The following is a 17,708-nucleotide window of genomic DNA, read 5'->3' as shown; positions in this document are numbered from 1 at the left end:
TTCTTTTATTTATTTATTTATTTATTTTTAAATTTTTTCGTTTTTTGAGACGGAGGCTTGCTCTATCGCCCAGGCTGGACTGCAGTGGCCTGATCTTGGCTCACTGCAACCTCCACCTCCTGGGTTCAAGCGATTCTCCTGCCTCAGCGTCCCGAGTAGCTGGGACTCCAGGAGCCCGCCACTACGCCTGGCTAATTTTTGTATTTTTAGTAGAGACGGGGTTTCACTGTGTTAGTCAGGATGGTCTCGATCTCTTGACCTCATGATCCACCCCCGCCTCGGCCTCCCAAAATGCTGGGATTACAGGTGTGAGCCACTGCGCCCGGCCATTCAAGCCCCCTTTTAAACTTGAGAGCCTATGGCTCTATTTGTGTGTTAAAAAACAATCTCAGGCTGAGCACAGTGGCTCACACCTGTAATCCCAGCACTTTGGGAAGCTCAGGCGGGCAGATCACTTGAGGTCAGGAGTTCGAAACCAGCCCGGCCGACATGGCAAAACCCCGTCTCTACTAAAAATACAAAAATTAGCCGTGTGTGGTGGCACATGCCTGTAATCCCAGCTACTCGGGTGGCTGAGGCACAAGAATCGCTTGAACCTGGGAGGCGGAGGCTGCAGCGAGCCAAGAGCATTTCACTGCACTTCAGCCTGGGCAATACAGTGAGACTCAGTCTCAAAACAAACAAAAAAACCAAAATGAAACAAAAAAACACAATCTCATTACAGGGCAGTCATAACTCCTAGGAGAAGGAAAGGGCCTTAGGCAGCATCTTCCAATCCCCAGTCTGTGCCAGCCACACTTGAGGACAGGGCAGCGCCAGGGTGATGATGGCCCAGGTGCCAGCATCTAGATGCAGGTGCCAGCTCTGTCCCTCACGAGCTGGGACCGATGGCATGTTACTTAGCCTCTCTGTGCCTCAAAATCCTCTTCTTTAGAACGGGAAGTATAATGGCGACCACCTTGTACCCACTCCATAAGAGAGGGGTGAAAATTAGATAAGTCAAGACATTGTAGGGCATGGAGAACAGAGCCTGGCACACGGTTGGCAAGTGAGTATTTTTCCAAACAGATTTTTGGTTCTTCAGAAGCAGGGGCCATGTTTGCACTTTCGTTTGGTATGGGACCGGGCATAAAACTCAACATGACATGCTCAATAAAAATGTATTCCAGCCGGGCGCGGTGGCTCACGCCTGTAATCCTAGCACTTTGGGAGGCCGAGACGGGCGGATCACAAGGTCAGGAGTTCAAGACCAGCCTGGCTGACATGGTGAAATCCTATTTCTACTAAAAATACAAAAATTAGCCAGGCGTGGTGGCATGCACCTGTAATCCCAGCTACTCGGGAGGCTGAGGAAGGAGAATTGCTTAAACCTGGGAGGCGGAGGTTGTGGTGAGCAGAGATCGCACCACTACACTCCAGCCTGGGTGACAGAGCAAGACTCTGCCTCAAAAAAAAAAAAAAAAAAAAAAGTATTCCACAGCTACTTGGGAGGCTGAGGTAGGAGGATTGCTTAAGCCTGGGCTGTTGATGCTGCAGTGAGTCGTGATTATGCCACTGCACTCCAGCCTGGGCAACAGACTGAGACCCTGTCTCAAAAAGAGAGAAAAAAAATTATTTCAGGGCTGGGAACAGTGGCTCATACCTGTAATCCCAGCACTTTGGGAGGCCATGGCAGGAGGATTGCTTGAGCCCAGGAGTTTGAGATCAGCCTGAGCAACATAGTAAGACCCTGTCTCTAAAAAAGAAAAAAATTAGGCCAGGCACAGTGGCTCATGTCAGTAATCCCAGCACTTCGGGAGGCCGAGGCGGGTGGATCACTTGAGGTCAGGAGTTTGAGACCAGCCTGGCCAACACTGTAAAACTCCATCTCTACTAAAATACAAAAAATAGCCGGGTGTGGTGGCGGGCACCTGTAATCTCAGTTACTCGGGAGACTGAGGCAGGAGAATTGCTTGAACCAGGAAGGCGGAGGTTGCAATGAGCCAAGATTGCACCACTGCACTCCAGCCTTGTCGACAGAGCGAGACTCCCTCTCAAAAAAAAAAAAAATTATTCCAGAATAAAGCCCACATCCTCCAACACCCCCAAGAGCTCTGTGTCCTGGTACTCGCGTCTGCTTAGACACCAGCTCCTTGCCTTCCTCTTGGGGACTTTCACTGTGATCATGTCTCCCCTTGGGCTTTGGTTCCCCACAGTACAAGACTCAGAGGCAGTTCCCTTTCTGGCAGGCGGGCAGCAGCGGGGTGTGCAAAGTCAGCTAAGCAAGAGGGGCACAGGAAACACAGGGCCCTCTGTCTTAAGTTCTCACTTCAGCTGTTTCATGGGGACCATATTCTCATGATTTAAAATAGAGCCCTCCTGGTGGCCAGGGCAAGCTTGCAAGGCACACCGCGGCCTGGCTGGCCCAATATGGCAGTGGGGCTGAATCTCCCAGTCCGCCAGCCTGCCTGCCTGTCTGGCTGCTCTGGAGAAGAGTGGCTTTGTTTTGGGGTCAGGTGCTGGCTACCGGAAGCTGCAGGAGCTGCGAGGAGCAGTGCTGGAGAGAAGGCTGTCATTCCCTGGAGCACCAACTCCTCAGAGGCCTCTCCATCACTGGGGAGACCTCAGGATCCCCAACTAGCTGGCTTCTCGCTGGCTTGATTCTATTTTTAGACACTGTGGTAGGTTGGATGATCTCCAGTCCTGAACATGCTCCCAAGGCACCAGCAGAATTTTCAGCACCTCAGGGATATGTTTGTCTCTTCCTCAGAACTGACCAAAGAGCAGAAAACCAAAAGGTTACAGTAAGGGGCAGAAGGTCAATGTTCAGCTGCCTCTCACAAGGGCAGGTCTTGGCCAGAGATGAATGCTGGCTTTTCGTGGATGAGCTGGTCCAAACCCAGCCCACTGTGCCTAAGCAGAGATGTGATCACAGTCCTCCCAAGCCTTCTGCCCCTCCAGGGTCCAGTTCAAGGCCTCTCATAGTCTCATAGCCCTAGGAATTTTGTTTTTGTTTTTGTTTTGAGACAGAGTCTCACTCTGTCACCCAGGCTGGAATGCAGTGGCGCGATCTTGGCTCACTGCAACCTCTGCCTCCTGGGTTCAAGCAATTCTCCTGCCTCAGCCTCCTGAGTAGCTGGGATTACAGGCATGTGCCACCATGCCCGGTTAATTTTTTGTATTTTTAGTGGAGATGGGGTTTCACCATGCTGGCCAGGCTGGTCTTGAACTCCTGACCTTGTGATCCGCCCGCCTCGGTCTCCCAAAGTGCTGGGATTACAGGCATGAGCCACCGCACCTGGCCGGAATTTTTTTTTTTTTTAAGATATGGAGGTGGGGAGTGTAGGGGCACTGGTCTCAAACTCCTGGGCTCAAGTGACCCTCAGCCTGTCTCCCAAGTAGCTGGGACTATAGATGTGCGTCACCGTGCCCAGAGTCTTAGGATTGATCACAGCTGAATGCTTCCCTTTCCAGCCTTCCTCAGACTCCTCCAGCAGGTCCTCAACACGCAAGTGGGCATCAATGTCACCAGGGTGGTTTGTTATAAACAGATGCAGATGCCTGGGTCCCACTTTAAACTCATTAAATCAGAGTCTGTAGGGTGGAGCCAGGCGTCTGAATTCTTTAACAGGGCTCAGGGTGATTCTGATTCACACCAAACTCTGAGAGTCAAAGCCCTAATCAGTCATGTTCTCTTTGATCTCCACTTCCTTGATTGAGACTAGAAACCCCCGAGGCTTGGATTGGGGCCAACATCATTTCTGCCTCTCTAAAAAATAGTTTCTGTTGAAATTATGCAGATACCAGATCTGCAAAATGAAGGAGTTTCTATTTGCCTGGGGATTGGCATTTCCCACACATCAGATTCTGCTTTTTAAATATAAAATGTGGGCCGGGCATGGTGGCTCACCCCTGTAATCCCAGTACTTTGGGAGGCGGAGGCCGGCAGATCACTTGAGGTCAAGAGTTCGAGACCAGCCTGGCCAACATGGTGAAACCCCGTCTCTACTAAAAATACAAAAAATTAGCTGGGTGTGGTGGCACATGCCTGTAGTCCCAGCGACTAGGGAGGCTGAAGCATGAGAATTGCTTGAACCTGGGAGGCTGAGGGCAGTGAACCAAGATCACGCCACTGCACTCCAGCCTGGGCAACACAGTGAGACTCCGTCTCAAAAAATATATATATCTATATATATATGCATATATATAAAATAAGAAGGGTCACTGGCCAGGCGCAGTGGATCATGCCTGTAGTCCCAGCACTTTGGGAGGCTGAGGCAGGTAGATCGCTTGAGCTCAGGGGTTCAAGACCAGCCTGGGCAACGTGGCAAAACCCTATCTCTACAAAAAAATATAAAAACCAGCTGGGTGTGGTGGTAGGTGCCTGTAGTCCTAGCTACTTGAGGGGGCTGAGATGGGAGGCTCACTTGAGCCTGGGAGTTTGAGGCTGCAGTGACCTACTATTGCACCACTGCACTCCAGCCTGGACATCAGAGTGAGGCCCTGTTTTTTTTCAAAAAAAAAAAAAAAAAAAAAAGGCCAGGTTTGTTGGCTCATGACTGTAATCCTAGCACTTTGGAAGGCCAAGGTGGGAGGACTGCTTAAGCCCAGGAGTTCAAGACCAGCCTGGGCAGTAGAGCAAGACCCCATCTCTAATTTTTAAAATTAAATTTATTATTATTTTTTTGAGATGGAGTCTCACTCTGTCGCCCAGGCTGGAGTGCAATGCCGCAATCTCTGCTCACTGCAACCTCCGCCCCAGGGATTCAAGCGATTCTCCCACCTCAGCCTCCTGAGTAGCTGGGATTATAGGCACCCACCACCACGCCCGGCTAATTTTTGTATTTTTGTAGGGACAAGGTTTCACCAAGTAATACAAAAATTACTTGGGTGTGGTGGCAGGGGCCTGTAATCAAAGGTACTCGGAGGCTGAGGCAGAATTGCTTGAACCCTGGAGGCAGAGATTGCAGTGAGCGGAGATCGCGTCACTGCACTCCAGCCTGGGTGAGAGAGTGAGATTATGTCTCAAAAAACGAACGAGTTATATGTGTGTGTGTGTGTGTATATATATATATATAGAGAGAGAGAGAGAGAGAGAGAGAGAGAGAGAAAGGGAGGGAAGGAGGGAGGAAGGAAAGGAGGGGAACTGCTCTATCCCTCCCCTGACAAGACCTTCCCTTCCCCATCCTTCCTCGCCTCTCCCTGCTTTCTGCCTCAGTCCCAACCGGAAAAATGGGACTTAATGAAGATCGTTGGTTCCTTCCACGTGCTTGAGCCATTACCAGGGGTGCACACCAGTCTGGCTGCTGCCCTAAGGATGTCAACAAGAGCAGGAAGCCCTGGACCAACTAGGCAGGCATTCTCTTCCCAGAACGATGGGAAAACTCCAAATGAAAGCCCATGACAGCCTCCACCTGGCAATCCTCATTCAACCCCAAACTCAGGCCCTCAATCCCCCTGTACAGCCTGTGTTCCACAGGTTGTCATGGGGAGGGCACTAGGTGAAAATACTATATAAACTGCATGCTTTTATTTTTTTTTTCAGACAGAGTTTTGCTCTTGTTGCCCATGCTGGAGGACAGTGGCACAATCTCGGCTCACTGCAACCTCCACCTCCTGGGTTCAAGTGATTCTCCTGCCTCAGCCTCCCGAGTAGCTGGGACTACAGGCGTGCCCCACCGTGCCCAGCTAATTTTGTATTTTTAGTAGAGAGAGAGTTTCACCATGTTGGTCAGGCTGGTCTCAAACTCCTGACCTGAAGTGATCCACCCATCTTGGCTTCCCAAAGTGCTGGGATTACAGGCGTGAGCCACTGTGCCCGGCCATAAACTACAGGCTTTTTGCGAGTGGTTCTTCTGTCCAGCCCTTTGACCCTGAACTCTCTTCCCCGTATGTAGCCCCCAGTAAAACCCTATGTCTCCTTTGCTGGCTCTGGGTCTCTTCTTTGGCCTCTTGAACCTGGTGCCTTTCCCATGGGAGTCAATGGGGGTTTGATACAACACCACCACCTCAAACATTTATCATTTCTTTGTGTTGAGTATGTTCAAAATCTACTCTTATAGTTGTTTGAAAATATAATAGGTACGGCCGGGCACAGTGGCTCACACCTACAATCCCAGCACTTTGGGAGGCCAAGGCGGGCGGATCACAAGATCAGGAGATTGAGGGTCCAAACAGACCCTCTGGCTAACACGGTGAAACCCCATCTCTACTAAAAATACAAAAAAAATTAGCCGGGCGTGGTGGCGGGCACCTGTAGTCCCAGCTACTCAGGAGGCTGAGGCAGGAGAATGGCGTGAACCCAGAGGGCGGCGCTTGCAATGAGCCGAGATGGTGCCACTGCATTCCAGCCTGGGTGAGAGAGCAAGACTTCATCTCAAAAACAAAAAAAAAAAAGAAAAAGAAAATATACAATAGGTCAGGCACAATGGCTCTCACCTGTAATACCAGAACATTGGTAGGCCAAAGCGGGAAGATCACTTGAGCCCAGGAGATTAAGACTGCAGTGAGTCATGATGGCATTACTACACTGCAGCCTGGGCAACAGAGCGAGACCCTGACTCAGAAAAAAAAAAAAAAAAAAGAAAACATGCAATAAATTGGTGTTAGGCCAGGCGCAGTGGCTCACACCTGTAATCTCAGCACTTTGGGTGGCCGAGGCGGGTGGATCACCGGAAGTCAGGAGTTCGAGACCAACCTGGCCAATATGCACTCCAGTCTGGGCGACGAGAGCAAAACTCCGTCTCAAAAAATAAAAAAAAAAAAATTGGTATTAAATACAGTCACCCAACAGTGCTATAGAACACTAGAACCTATTCCTCCTACCTAGCTGTGCTTTTGTATCTGTTAACAAACCTTTGGCTAACCCTCCTCCCCAACTATTCTACTCTCTACTTCTAGAGAGAATCGACTTTTTCAGTTCCCACATGAGAACATGCAATATTTATCTTTTTGTGCCTGACTTATTTCACTTAACATCATGTCCTCCAAGCTCATTCATGTTGCCACAAATGGCAGAATTGTTTTCTTTTTAATTGCTAAATAGCATTCCATCATGTATATATATACGCCTTATTTTCTTTATCCACTGATGGACACTAAGGTTGATTTTATATCTTGGCTATTGTGAATAGTACCGCAGTAAACATGGGGATGCAGATATCCTTTTGACATGCTTATTTCCTTTAGGTTGGATATATAACTGGTAGTGGGATTGCTAGATCATATGGTAGTTCTATTTTGGGAAATCTCCATACTGTTTTCCAGTATGGCTGTACTGATTTGCATTCCTACCAATAATATATAAGAGCTCCCCTTTCTCTGCATCCTCACCAGCATTTGTTATTTTTTTGCTTTTTAATAACCATTCTAACTAGGACAAAATGGTATCTCAGCCAGACGCGGTGGCTCATGCCTGTAATCCCAACACTTTGGGAAGCTGAAGCGGGTGGATCACCTGAGGTCAGGAGTTTGAGACCAGCCTGGCCAACATGGCGAAAAACCATCTTTACTAAAAATACAAAAATTAGCCGGGCGTGGTGGCAGGAGCCTGTAATCCCAGCTACTCAGGAGGCTGAGGCAGGAGAATTTCTTGAACCCAGGAGGTGGAGGTTGCAGTGAGCCGAGATCGTGCCACTGCACTGCAGCCTGGGTGACACAGCAAGACTCCATCTCAAAAAAAAACAAAAAAAAAAACAGATATCTCATTGTGGTTATGATTTGCATTTCCCAGAATATTAGTGATCACGATTTTTTCATATACCTGTTGGCCATTTGTGTGTCTTTTGAGAGATGTCTATTTAGCTAATTTTCCATTTTCTTTTCTTTTTTAAAAACAGAGACAGGAAGGCTGGGTGCAGTGGCTTATGCTTGTAATCTGAACACTTTGGGAGGCCGAGGCAGGCGGATCACCTGAGGTCAGGAGTTCGAGACCAGCCTGACCAACATGGTGAAATGCTGTCTCTACTGAAAATACAAAATTAGCCAGGTGTGGTGGCGCATGCCTGTAATTCCAGCTACTCAGGAGGCTGAGGCAGGAAAATCGCTTGAACCCAGGAAGTGGAGGTTGCAGTGAGCTGAGATCATGCCACTGCAATCCAGCCTGAGCGACAAGAGCAAAACTCCATCTCAAAAAAAAAAAACAAACAAAAATAGAGATGACAGGATCTTGCCACATTGCCCAGGCTGGTCTCAAACTCCTGATCTCAAGTGATCCTCCTGCCTTGGTCTCCTAACGTGCTGAGATTACAGGTGTGAATCACCGTGCCTAGCCCTATTCTGGATATTAATCCCTTGTTGGATAAGTAGTTTGCAAATATTTTCTCTCATTCTGCAGGTTGTCTCTTTACTCTGTTATTTCCTTTGCTATACAGAAATTTTTTGGTTTGATATAATCTCATTTGTCTGTTAAAATATGCATTTATGTTTTCATTATGAAAGTAGTAAAAAATAGAGCAAAAAAGGTAAATTTCACTGGTACATGGGTACAATCACTTCTAAAAAATAACTTTACCTAGTCAACTTGAACATGTTCATATCCTGGAATCCAGCAATTCCGGTCCTAGGTATACATCCAGAGAAACTAATGTACACTCGCACCAGACCATGTATATAGGAACAGTCATGATCACATTGTTCCTAGGAGCAAAAAATGGCAATGATCCAAATTCCACCCAAAACAATACTGGCCAGACATGGTGACTCACACCTGTAATCCCAGCACTTTGGGAGGCCGAGGTGGATGGATCACCTGAGGTCAGGAGTTCGAAATCAGCCTGGCCAACATGGCGAAACCCCACCTCTACTAAAAATACAAAAAATTAGCTGGGCATGTTAGTGCACGCCTGTAGTCCCAGCTACTCAGCAGGCTGAGGTGGGAGAATCGCTTAAACCCAGGAGGCAGAGGTTGCAGTGAGCCGAGATTGCACCACTGCACTCCAGCCTGGGAGACAAGAGCAAAACTCCGTCTCAAAAAAAAAAAAAAAAAAAGAGTAAAAGAAAAAGAAAAATATCCAAACACAATACGCTCAACACCTCATCCCACATTTTCCTCTCAAGGCTGCTCCTTCTCCATTGTGTCCCCTGTTCGTGTTCACAGCATCCCACCCTCTCACTCACCCAGGTTGGAAGCCTCTTCCCTCTGCCTCACCCCAATCAGTTATCAAGTACCACAGATTCCACCTGGAGAATGTCTTGCAAGACTCTCTCCTGCCAGCCTGATTCAGATTGTCTTTACCTCTTGCCTGTATCTCAGCTGTGATAGCAGCTAACTGACACTTTTTCCTCTAAGCTCCCCTCTGATCTAACCTTTACCCTACTACCAAGCTTATGATCTTTCTAGAGATGGGGTTTGGAGATTTCTAACAGACAGTTGGAAATGTGGACCTAGAGCTCAGGAGAGAAGTCTTTCCCTTCATCCTCTGCCCTACTTTAGTCTCTCAAACATGTTCAGTAAAGATGCTATAACTTTTTTTTTTTTTTTTTTTAGACAGGGTCTCATTCTGTCACCCAGGCTGGAGTGCAGTGGCACCGTCTCAGCTGACAGCAACCTCTACCTCCTAGGCTCAAGTAATCCTCCCACTCAGCCTCCCAAGTAGCTGGGACTATAGGCGCATGCCACTACACCAAGCTAATTTTTGTGTCTTTTTAGAGACAGGGTTTCGCCATGTTGGCCACACTGGTCTCGAACCCCTGGGCTCAAGTGATCCACCTGCCTTAGCCTCCCAAAGTGCTGGGATTACAGGCGTGAGCCACCGTGCCCAGCCAAGATGCTGTAACCCAATTATCCTCTCAGTGTAACCAGGACTGGCTGCCATGATGCCTTCCGGGGTTGTATCCCACTTTAGACTGATACCTGGACCTAGAACTGTGGTCTCTGCCCAGGTGGGATTATGATCCAGTATCCCTGGTTTTTGTTTTTGTTTTTGTTTTTTTGTTTTTTGTTTTTTTGTTTTTTTCAAAATCTGCCCCAACATGGCCGGGCACGGTGGCTCATGCCTGTAATCCCAGCATATTGGGAGGCCGAGGCAAGTGGATCACCTGAGGTCAGGAGTTCGAGACCAGCCTGACCAACATGGTGAAACCCTGTCTCTACTAAAAATACAAAAATTAGCTGGGCATGGTGGCACATGCCTGTGATCCCAGCTACTTGGGAGGCTGAGGTAGGAGAATCACTTAAACCAGGGAGGCAGAGGTTGCAGTGAACAGCAACTCCATCTCAAAAAAAAAAAAAAAAAATTAGCAGGTGTGGTAACTTACCTGTAGTTCTACCTACTCGGAGGCTGAGGCAAGAGGATCACTTGAGCCAAGGAGTTTGAAGCTGTAGTGAGCTATGATTGTGCCACTGCACTCCAGCCTAGGCAACGAGCAATACTCTGAATCAAAAAATAATAAAAATAAAAATGAATGGCTGGGCATAGTGGCTCACGCCTGTAATCCCAGCACTTTGGGAGGCTGAGGTGAGTGGATCACAAGGTCAGGAGTTTGAGACCAGCCTGACCAACATGGTGAAAATCCGTCTCTACTAAAAATACAAAAATTAGCCAGACGTGATGGTGCATGCCTATAATCCCAGCTACTCCGGAGGCTGAGGCAGGAGAATAGCTTGAACCCGGGAGGTGGAGGTTACAGTGAGCCGAGATCGTGCCATTGCACTCCAGCCTGGGCAATAAGAGCAAGACTCCGTTTCAAAAAAAAAAAAAAAAAATCTACCCCCGTCTTTGAGTCTTTTCTGCTCAATCAACTTATGGTACTTACTCATATCATCCCAAATTACCCGAGTGACTCTTCTTTCTGTGACCATTTCATTTCCTTCAGTAAGATTCCTGAACCCGAAGTGAGGAGCTCTTCCTTTTGACCAGTAAATCTCTCAGCCCTCCAGGGAAAGGAAAATAAAGGAGCAGGTGTAGAAGATAGATGTGGGGGTGGCTGGGACTCTAATTTACTCTTCCTCCAGCTGCTCTTGAAGCTTGCAGGTGCCTCCCTCTTGCCTCTCTGAAATCCACCGTGAAGATGTCTCTGCTTGGGCAGTCACCGTGACTGACTTTATTCTCCCACCTCCTCCGCCCCCATGGAATTCTCTCTCTCTCACACACACACACACACCTGGACCTGAAAGGAGGCTCTAGCAGCTTTTAAATCAGGTTCTCCAGACAAGCTGGGAGACGGAAAGGAGTATTGCTCCACCCACATGCCAGGCCAGCTGTTTAGTCCTAGGGCACCCGCTGCTCCCACCTTTGTGCCTCCCTGTGGAAGAGGTATCCTCCTGACCTCCCTCTCCTCCCCTCTCCTCATGCCTTCTCTGAGCTCCTTCTGGGCCAGTCATGGTGGCTCACACCTGTAATCCCAACACTTTGGGAGGCCAAGGTGGGAGGATCACTTGGGGCCAGGAGTTCAAGACCAGCCTGGGCAACATAGCAGGACCTTGTCTCTACAAAAAAATTTAAAAATTAGCCAGGTGTGGTCCAGGCATGGTGGCTCATGCCTGTAATCCCAGCACTTTGGGAGGCCGAGGTGGGTGGATCACCTGAGCTCAGGAGTTCGAGACCAGCCTGGCCAACATGGTGAAACCCCATCTCTACTAAAAATACAAAAATTAGCCAGGTGTGGTGGTACATGCCTGTGATCCCAACTACTCGGGAGGCTGAGGCAGGAGAATTGCTTGAACCTGGGAGGCAGAGGTTGCAGTGAGCCGAGATCACGCCATTGTAATTCAGCCTGGGTGACAAGAGTGAAACTGCGTCTCAAAAAAAAAAAAAAAAAAATTAGCCAGGTGTCATGACGTGCACCTGTAGTCCCAGCTGCTCGGGAGGCTGAGGTGGAAAGATTGCTTAAAGCTGGCTGCAGTGAGCCATGATCACACCATTGTACTTCAGCCTGGGCAATAGAGGGAGAGCCGGTCTCAAAACTTAAAAGAAAACAAAGAAATAAAGCTCCTTCCATCCTTACAGTTCCATCTTTCTTTTTTTCTTTTTTCTCTTTTTCAAGACAGAATCTTGCTCTGTTACCCAGGCTGGAGTGCAGTGACACGATCTTGGCTCACTGCAACCTTTGCCTCCCGGGTTCAAGTGATTCTTCTGCCTCAGCCTCCGGAGTAGCTGGGATTACAGATGCACGCCCACCACTCCCAGCTAATTTTTGTATTTTCAGTAGAGACAGGGTTTCACCACGTTGGCCAGGCTGGTCTCAAAGTCCTGACCTCAAGTGATCACCCTACCTCGGCCTCCCAAAGTGCTGGGATTATAGTCATAAGCCACCATGCCCAGCGACAGCTCCATCTCACACAACTGATTCTGAGACTCAAGCTCTTAGATTGAGCATGGGAGAACAAAGTTGCAAATATTTCCACTTTAACATTTTTGACCCTGTCGCATTCCATTTCAGAGTTTTATGTCATCTCTGTATATGTTTCTAAAACCATATATTGACCTTTAATTAAATTAAAAATACATTTCAAGAGCTGAGTACATAGTTATCTTAATGGGAATCTTGGCATCAAGCGAATGGAGGCCTGGATCATGGCCTTGTTCACCCTTGCTGAGTTAGGGGTGGCTTAATGGGAGCAGCCTGAAGTGAAAAGATGTAGGCTCAGTCCCTAATTGCCTGTATCACTCACAGCATGTGATGGGCAATTCACTTTCTCTCTCATCTAAAACATTAGGATTGATAACACCTGTTCTGCCTTTTTCACAGGATTCCTGTGAAAATTAAATATGGAAACCTTTGTAAAAGTCCCTTGTAGGCCAGGCAGGGTGGCTCATGCCTGTAATCCCAGCTACTCAGGAGGCTGAGGCAGGAGAATCACTTGAACCTGGGAAGCGGAGGTTGTGGTGAGCCGAGATCGCACCACTGCTCGCCAGCCTGGGTGACAAGAGCGAAACTCTGTCTCAAAAACCAAAACCAAAACAAACAAACAAAAAACCCTTTGCAAAGTGTGTAAAATCCTATACAAAGGTGAGATACTGTGATCATCGTCTAGGGCGCCAGCACTGAGAGACGGGGCTTCTACTGTTTCGTATCTGTGTAGGATTCCATGGCCCTATGTGACTTAGCTGCCTGACTAGGACCACAGAGTGTCTCCTTGCCTATTTTCTTTTCTTTCTTTTTTTTGATACGGAGTCTCGTTCTGTCGCCCAGGATGGAGTGCGGTGGTGCAATCTCGGCTCACTGCAACCTCTGCCTCCTGGATTCAAGCGATTCTCCTGCCTCAGCCTCCTGAGTAGCAGGACTACAGGCACTGCCACCACACCCAGCTAATTTTTGTGTTTTTAGTAGAGATGCGGTTTCACTATGTTGGCCAGGCTGGTCTCGACCTCCTGACCTCAAGTGATCCGCCCGCCTCAGCCTTACCCGGCCATCCTTGCCTATTTTCTCAGCTTGATAATGATCCAAAGCAGTACCAGCTCAGCTAGTGTTTGACTGAAGCGAGAGAGAGAGAGAGAATGAATCAGAGAGAAGTGTGCAGACTTTGGTTTTAGGATTGGGATTTTGCAGGGTGGGTGTCAGAGGACTTGTATGATCAGTGCCTTACTTACCCTTCATTCAACAAAGAATGACTGTCAGGGGTTTGGTCTGAGCTCATGGAGAGAGGAGAGAAGGAAGATGAGAGAGGAGCATATTTGAGGGGGTGTCTACAGTTTTACTTTGACCACAGTTAAGTTTGAAATACTTATTAGAAATGCATGGGAAAGGCCGGACATGGCGGCTCATGCCTGTAATCCTACCACTTTGGGAGGCCGAGGCAGGCGGATCACGAGGTCAGGAGATTGAGACCATCCTGGCTAACACGGTGAAACCCCGTCTCTACTAAAAATACAAAAAATTAGCCGGGCATGGTGGTGGGCGCCTGTAGTCCCTGTTACTCGGGAGGCTGAGGCAGGAGTATGGCGTGAACCTGGGAGGCGGAGCTTGCAGTGAGCCAAGATCGCGCAACTGCACTCCAGCCTGGGTGACAGAGCAAGACTCCGTCTCAAAAAAAAAAAAAAAAAAGGCCGGGCGTGGTGGCTCATGTCTGTAATCCCAGCACTTTGGGAGGCCGAGGCAGGTGGATCACCTGAGGTCAGGAGTTCGAGACCAGCCTGGCCAACATGGTGAAACCCCATCTCTACAAAAAATACAAAAATTAGCCAGGCATGATGGCAATGCCTGTAATCCCAGCTACTCGGGAGGCTGAGGTGGAAGAATTGCTTGAACCCGGGAGGTGGAAGCTGCAGTGAGCCAAGATTGTGCCATTGCACTCCAGCCTGGACGACAAGATTGAAACTCCATCTCAAAAAAAAAAAAAAAGAAAGAGTAGAGAAATCTTTCCCAGAAGGCCTGCAGCCACCTTCCCTTCATGTTTCAGAGGTAAAAAAAAAAAAAAAATGCACATCTCCATTCTTAAACAGATCTCTAGCAAGATAAAAAGATAATCATCATTGTCTTTAGCACATATCTGTGTGGGGGTGGGGGTGGGGGTGGGAGGGCGGGGGAGTCAGTTTCCCACACAAAATTGGAATCCCAGCACTTTGGGAGGCCGAGGCTGGCAGATCACAAGGTCAGGAGTTTGAGACCAGCCTGACCAACATGGTGAAACCCTGTCTCTACTAAAAATACAAAATTGGCCTGGTGAGGTGGTGTGCACCTGTAATCCCTGTACTGTAATCCCTGCACCTGTAATCCCAGCTACTTGGGGGGCTGAGGCAGGAGAATCTCTTGAACCTGGGAGGCAGAGATTACAGTGAGCCAACATTGTGCCACTGCACTCCAGTCTGGATGACAGAGTGAGACTCTGACTCAAAAAAAAAAGAAGAAATAAATAAATAAATAAATAAAAATAAATAAAATAAAATAAAATGTTCTTGGGGCCGGGTGTGGTGGCTCACGCCTGTAATCCCAGCACTTTGGGAGGCCAAGATGAGTGGATCACAAGGTCAAGAGTTCAAGACCAGCCTGGCCAACATGGTGAAACCCCGTCTCTACTAAAAATACAAAAATTAGCCAAGCATGGTGGCATGCGCCTGTAATCCCAGTTAGGAGGAGGGTGAGGCAGGAGAATTGCTTGAACCCAGGGGGGTGGAGATTGCAGTGAGCCAAGATTGCGCCACTGCACTCCAGCCTGGGTGACAGAACGAGACTCTGTCTCAAAATAATAATAATAATAACAATAATGTTCTTAGCTTTAATTAGAACCACCTCAAACCTACTCACCTGGATTGGAGGGAGGCCCAATATTAACTATTCCAAGGATGGGTTCCACTCCCTTGGATCATCACTAACCCTGGGCACCTAGACAGGATCCCATGGACTCCCAGTCTTTCAGCACTTAGAGGCCCTGGTGGGCTTTCCTGTGGCTGCTCTGCCAGCCAGAGCTGCTGCTTCAAATGCTGGTCCCCACCATCTCTCTGGCCATGGACGTTCCAGAGGATCCTGCAGCCTCCTAGTCCAGCTCCCTGCTCGTAGCTTAAGGATTTCTTTCACGGAGGCTGCCACTTCAGCATCTCCACCCCTCCCCCAGGCCCCAAGGCCTCTACCAACCTAGTTCTTCTTCCCCGTCCTTGAGCCTCTCCTAGGGTCTGGCTGCTTTCTCATTTCCAACCCCTGAACATCCTACAGCTGTCCGAGACGATAAAATCTAATCTTGCTGATAGATTACACAAATGACTCCTCACCTCCTGTGATCACCTTCTAGAGGAAAAGGTTTCCCAGAAATCAGAATAAAGGCCTGTGTACCACACTGGGAGGGGAAAAATACCTTTCATTCCTCCTAAGGCATCCACAGAGGCAAAAACAAACATGAGCTGATTCTCAGTAGATTATTCTGCTACATATATCATGTATGCATTTACATCTCAGCCTAACAAACAAAAAAGAAATGAAAGAGAGGTTTCACCTGTGCTGTAACTATGCCTGTTTCAGTCTTCCTGTCAGCCTTAGAAATAATTTAAGGGGCCAGATGCAGTGGCTCACGCCTGTAATCCCAGCACTTTGGGAGGCTGAGGCAGGCGGATCACCTGAGGTCAGGAGTTCAAGACCAGCCTGGCTAACATGGTGAAACCCTGTCTCTACTGAAATACAAAAATTAGCTGGGCATGGTGGTGGGCGCCTATAATCCCAGCTACTCCGGAGGCCGAGGGAGGTGAATTGCTTGAACCCGGGAGGCAGAGGTTGCAGTGAGCCGAGACCACACCACTGCACTCCAGCCTGGACAACAGAGTGAGACTCCCTCTAAAAAAAAAAAAAAGAAATAATTTAAGGACAGATACTCCATATTACTAATCTTTGTATTCTCAAGGTGGGTGCTTAATAAATATTGGATGAATGAATGAATTGCCTGTCTAATTTAGAACCCTCAGTACAATATCGTATTTACTGGCCACTTTAGGAGGCTTAACTGCCAATATCTCTGGCATTCTATTACCAACAGAGAGCTGCTGATTGTCAGAGCATGATAGCCGCTCATCCTCCTAGACATGGGGCAAGTTTGCATCAGGTGAAATGTTTGTACTGGAATTTTCTATCGTTTGTGTCCAAATCTCTGCTACTTGTGAAGATCAGTTCCATGATTAGTCAATAGACATGACGTTCTTGATTCCAGAAAGTTAATAGCCGAAGTGTCAATTATTTAGCAGATGCAAACTTATCTGAGTTGTTGTTTTTTTTATTTTTTTTTTTTTGAGACGGAGTCTCGCTCTGTCACCCAGGCTGGAGTGCAGTGGCTCAATCTCGGCTCACTGCAAGCTCTGCCTCCCGGGTTCACACCATTCTCCTGCCTCAGCCTCCCAAGTAGCTGGGACTACAGGCGCCCGCCACCACGCCCGGCTAATTTTTTTTGCGTTTTTAGTAGAGACAGGGTTTCCTCGTGTTAGCCAGGATGGTCTTAATCTCCTGACCTCGTGATCCACCCACCTTGGCCTCCCAAAGTGCTGGGATTACAGACGTGAGCCACCGCGCCCAGATTTTTTTTTTTTTTTTTAAACAGGTTCTTACTCCGTCACCCAGGCTGGAGCACAGTGGCATGATCACAGCTCACTGCAGCCTCAACCTCACAGGCTCAAGCAATCCTCCCACCTCAGCCTCCTGAGTAGCACCACCATGTCCAGCTGATTTTTGTATTTTTTTTAAAGATAGGGTTTCACCATGTTGCCCAGGTTGGTCTCAAACCCCTGGGCTCAAGCAATCCTTCTGCTTCGGCCTCCCAAACTGCTGGAATTACAGCATGAGCAACTGTGCCCAACCTGAGAAATTTTACACCCAAGAAGAGCCCTGGAAGAGCATTCATATGATTGGGCAGGTTTGTTTGTTTGTTTTGAGATGGAGTCTCACTTTGTCGCCCAGGCTGGAGTGCAGTGGTGCGATCTCAGCTCACTGCAACATCTGCCTCTTGGGTTCAAGCAATTCTCCTGCCTCAACCTCCTCAGTAGCTTGGATTACAGGTGCCTGCACAATGCTCAGCTAATTTTTGTATTTTTAGTGGAGACGGGGGTTTCACCATGTTGGCCAGGCTGGTCTCGAACTCCTGACCTCAGGTGATCCACCCACCTCGGCCTCCCACAGTGCTAGGATTACAGGAGTGAGCCACAGTGTTGGGCAGGGTAGGTTTTCTGTTGGTTCATTTACTTGTTTGTGTGTGTTGGGGTAGAGGGGTGGTTTTTGTTTTGCTTTGTTTTGTGTCTTGCTCCATCAAAACCCTGGCTTCAAGGTGTTAAAACTGACTAAATAATAAGCAGCTGAATCAACACTGATCTTGAGAC

The sequence above is a fragment of the Gorilla gorilla genome, chromosome 6 (genome assembly GCF_029281585.2).
Source record: "Gorilla gorilla gorilla isolate KB3781 chromosome 6, NHGRI_mGorGor1-v2.1_pri, whole genome shotgun sequence".
Classification (NCBI taxonomy): Eukaryota; Metazoa; Chordata; class Mammalia; order Primates; family Hominidae; genus Gorilla; species Gorilla gorilla.
The sequence above is the reverse complement of the archived record's forward strand: the minus strand, read 5'-3'. Positions refer to the sequence as shown.